At 41.7% G+C, this 5,096-nt stretch overlaps 1 pseudogene; it reads right to left on the reverse strand.

The window, feature by feature from the left end:
* Positions 1-446: 446 nt before the first annotated feature.
* LOC147442206 (uncharacterized) lies at positions 447-1,975 on the reverse strand (annotated as a pseudogene).
* Between the last annotated feature and the right edge of the window lie 3,121 nt (positions 1,976-5,096).

Here is a 5,096-nt window from a genome sequence, read left to right on the forward strand (position 1 = left end):
ATACAATCGTGAAAGAGAATAGCTACTAAAATGAGCCGTTGCTTAAACATACATAAAAAAGAATAAGACGTGTCTCGCTTACCAGTCAAAAAAAAATTCATGAACTAACAATGTCTACGTTGAGGCCCCTCAAAGTACAGGTAATAATCTCCAACTCTACAATGATGTGAGTAACGACCCCTGCAACGCAATTAAAAAGCAAAAAACAATTGGTCATTTTTCTTTCACAATGTGAAAAGTCATCTGCCTTTATCCAAAAATTAAACCTGACAAATGCAAATACATATACTCACATTAACAACCAAGTAGATGTGCTTAGATAGAAGTTGTAGGAGTATAAACCTTGCATACATTAGTTAGTAAAGTAAAAAAGATTATCTTATCACGTTTAGACATGTAGATACCTTAGCAACAAAGCATAAAACTATTAATATATCTTACCCATTTCAGATTTCTTCGTGCATGACGCGAGTCCTTTTGAATAATGTACCTCGAGCCTCGTTCACATTTCTAGCTCCTAATGGAATCCAGCCTGACAAGACCTTCAGACACACATTCAAATCCCTCCACATGTCCTCCTCCCTAACGACCTCCCATTCATCTTCCGTGATCCTACTCAATATTCCCAATTTCACTTTGCATGACTGATGGAAAACATCCCACACAACTGAATGTTGGAGGTTATTTAAATCACTCTGTAGGTTCGCCAAAACGATGTCACCACATATTGTCCACAGTGGAGGGTAACCAGGAAATCCAAGCTTTACTAAGCCATTTTGAACTGTATTATCTTGCATCTCATAGATAATGTGGTCTCCAGTTTCACCACAAGGTAGAAGAAAACATTTGTGCTTCAAATTGGAAATTGGCATTAATTGCAAGACTTCATTCCTTGGAAAACCATCCAGTCCTACTCCATTGTTGCCAAAATTTCCCACAAAGAATACTTCAATTCTGTTGTGGCTTTCATGAAAGAAGAACTCTTGAATCTGACACATTCCAATACCTTCTTGCTGGCTGCAATAGGCTATCACATTTTCATTGACAGTGTACTTTTCTCCTTTAAAAAACACCTTCCTAAACATAGCAAGTTCATGGACAAATAGATCAGACCTCCAAATGATTCAAGATATGATCTCTCAAAATCAGTCATAGACGTGATTTTTCTCTTTTTGGGACCCACAAGCACCCCCTGTTCATCCAAAACCTGTTTGCATGGACAAGGATCCAGAAGGCCACATACTTGGAAAAGATCTAGTGCTATTTTTTCAGAAGTTTCAACAAGGACACCTTGTTTGTGCCATTCTTTACATGAGCTACTAAGATCTTTATCAAATAGAGTGCCCTCTGGCTTTTGCAAACATCTATGCATAGACACCAATAGTCGTTCTTGTGGTTGCTAGCCATCTTCTTCCATCTTTATATTTTGTCTCATCTTGGTAAACAGAACCCTACTATGATGGTGAGCATACGTCATTTCGTTTGCCCTGTTGTTTGTGGGTATGGCAACAACCCCATTCACAGCTCTCTCATATCTATAGCACCACATGCCATCATGTCCACCAAATTGTAGTATGTCATCGAGCATCTCTGCATTTCCTATAGGCACACTCACATTGAAAACAAATTAGCTGGTTGAACTCAAGATACAAAAACATATCATAGAGCTTCAAAACTTGTGAAAAGAGAATGTCAAATTAAACTTCTTCTTACCAGCAACATGCTCCAAGGGCGACGCATTTGGTCCAAAAGTATCTTCTGACAATATCCGCCATGATAATAGTAACTCTTTTGCCACTTTAAACTGATCCTCTTGTGACCATCCATGAGACCTTGTATAGTTGTAGAAGATATGAGCAATATCTATTAACACCATTCCAAGGTCCTTCATCTCCTTGCTAATGCTTGTCACTGTGTTCAATATATGGGGTAGACACCACATCACAAACTTTTGGTACTCCTCAGCTATAAACATGTTATGATGCTGGCTTGGGTTGATTGAAGGACACCGCCCTTGATTCTTGAAACTTTTTGGCATTGCAAAGATAGCCTCTTGTGTACGTGTATCTATGAGTTTCTTTTGTTGATTGCTTCATACATCAAAAAGACTCTTTACATACTTTTTTAAAAGATTTAATGCAAGAATATGCATAACAGAAAAAACCAAATCCTTGCTGATATCAAATCCATAAATCTCATACAAGACCCATAAACAAGATACACCTGAAAGTCCAGCACTTGCAAGTTTGTCCTCTTTTCCTTTCTTTGTGGACTCCCGTTTTGAAAGGCCTATAGCTTCATACATCTGGTCTATCTTCCTTTTGGGGTCCAGATACCGACCTTGTAATCTGTTTTGGTCATAAACATAAAAAGGAATTCTTCCTTGTTGGTCCACCCTACTTGTTAGTGGACAATCTCTATGGCAACCATTCTTTCCGCCGTCTTTTAATAATCCCAGCTTGCATTGTGCAGGGTGATCGCCTGTCCAAAACATTAGTAAGGCTCGCAACCTGCATTGACCTTGTTGATCATCAAAAAGCCCATTTGCAATGAGCTGTGTCGGGTAGCAATATTGCACCATAAACCCATCCACAAAAGAAGATACCAGCTCGTTCATGAGAGGGGTCAAAAAGTATTGTACAATGTCTACATGTTTGTGTTCTAATTGTATCAAGCTGAATGGAATGAAAAGAAGAGGTAGAGGGCCAATTTTGCTACCTTTTCTTGCATTGACAATGCACATATCCAAAATTCCAACCTCCTTTTGTTTAGTTTTTGCAGCCTGGAATCCATCCCAGTGACAAACTATTGCAAAATTTCTTGGATCCCCCTTCAAGACACAATCATGAAGATAAAATTAGTTCGTGGAAGAAGCATTTACAAAAAGGACTATAACTCTAATAGATAACTACGGCATGTTGACATTTGCATCAAAAATTGATATGCTGATTTGCAAAGTGAGAAATGAAAGGCATGTAACAATGCAATATTTCATGAAACAATAAATCTTAGCCAGCTGTAAGTTTCTAAAGTCGAGGTACACAAGGTGAAGAAAGTATTTACTATTGCTACAACATAGAAGTGAGTCTTGCCTTTGACATTTGTTGCTTCTGTTGAATCTAGCCCTTACATTTTGTGCATCGAAAGGCATACTCCTCCTCTTCAGCATTCCAACCATGAATAAGCTCCTGACTTTTCATTCTTTTCTTATTTCTATATTCGGGAATCGGAGAATAAGTGCCCTATCCTTTACGTTTCCCTTCTCATCGATTCCTTTCTTGCCCACTCTCCATGCACTTGTGTGAGTATGCTCTGTGATGCCCATGCGTTGTAGCAGTTCCTTCACTTATTCATCTACATTCTCTTTGTCTTTGACTCCTGTGACCCGCACATGCAGAGCCCGAGTCTTCCTTTTCTGCTCTTCCTCAATGGTCATAGTAATGATGGTAGAAGTAGGTGTGGTCTCGAGAATTTGGGCCTTCCCTTTCTTTGCATCCTCAATCCATTTCTCTGCTTCATCAACCTTTTCTTGTGTCTTCACAAGACGTTCCGCCCATGAAGATGCCGTTTTCGATTTTTGTTCATCTCCTTCCCGTAGACCTTTCATCTGATCCTTCATGTCCTCGAGCTCCTTCAGCACCGAAGGTTGGTCGTCTCCCTTCTCCTTACTTGCAGATTTGCAAGCCGCAAGTTCTCCTTTTAGCTCCACGATGATTGCATCCTTTTCCCCCATGTGTTTTTCCATATTTGTTCTCCATGCTTCAAAACTTGCTACTACCTCAACGAGTTTCTTTTGCATAATGCATTCTGTTACATTTACTTCGGCCTTGATTAGGTTTCGTAATTCCGTTTTCAAGTTCTGAATCTCCTCATTCTGTATTCCTCGGATCTCTCTCCTTAGTTCTCTCATCATGTCTCCATACATGGAGTTCCTGTAGCTCTCAGCACTCGCATGCATTTCCTTCCTGATTTCATCTCTCATGTAGTTAGCTCTGATTTGTGCATCATCTAGACCTTCTCCATCATTAGTTCATCATGTATCTTGGACGTATTTCCCACTCGTAATGATCCTGGTGATAGTACAGTATCTCTGTTTCTCCGCTCAAATGTAGCTGTTGTTTTTTTTGGGGTGGTGTAGCTATCTACACCCGGCCCTTCCCCTTCAGTAGGCGGACGAACCCGAGCCCCAAAGGTGGGGTAGGGTACTAGGGAGAATAAGGCAAACTTAAAAGATTTTATCTTAAGGCTTTTTACCTCAAGGCTTAAAAATTTCCTCTAAATTTGAACATAAGGCTGGGACTTCCTACGCGTAGGTGAACGTATGGTGGGACTTGCTACGCGTAGTGTTGTTGGGACATGCTACGTTTAGGAGAAATTGTGAGAATCCTGCAGCCACGCCTGTGGAACCCTAGCCACCGTGAGCACTGCAGCCCTACGCAGCGCCTAATCAACACCCACACAGCGCCTGCTGACCCCCTGGTTCGCGTTGTTCGCCTACTGACCCCCAGTTGTACCCAGCGCTACCCTGTTCGTGACAGTGCGACCTCGCGACTGGCTGACCTCCTCAACCCCTGCGCGTCGTCACCCCTGGTGCCCTGTCACGCCACCGCTCAGCCTTGTGCTCAAACACATCGCGTCAGCCCGTGCTCAGACACATCCCGTGCTCCCGTGCTCAAAGAGAGAGAGAGAGAGAGAGAGAGAGAGAGAGAGAGAGAGAGAGAGAGAGAGAGAGAGAGAGAGAGAGAGAGAGAGAGAGAGAGAGAGAGAGAGAGAGAGAGAGAGAGAGATGGAGAGATGGACTGCATTAACACAATTGCGTTACTAAATAGCTGTAATAGAGAACCAATACACTGTTTGCGGGCGAACTACTGAAATGCTGAAAACGCAGGTGCTTTTCTTGACTGTGGAGATACGGTGCGAGGAGTGCGACCGCGGTGTGTGAGTTCTTCACGAGGATGGAAACGCACAAGGCTTGAATGCTTGATGAATCATGATGAAAGTGTAGGCTGAGGCTGCCTTTTGTATGCCTGCATCTTTTTTTCCCTACCAACATTTGGCAAAAATGACATGTCTTTTATTTTAGCCTAAAAATGAAT

The sequence above is a fragment of the Adiantum capillus-veneris genome, chromosome 14, assembly GCF_014529385.1.
Source record: "Adiantum capillus-veneris isolate H3 chromosome 14, ASM1452938v2, whole genome shotgun sequence".
NCBI classification, from domain to species: domain Eukaryota; kingdom Viridiplantae; phylum Streptophyta; class Polypodiopsida; order Polypodiales; family Pteridaceae; genus Adiantum; species Adiantum capillus-veneris.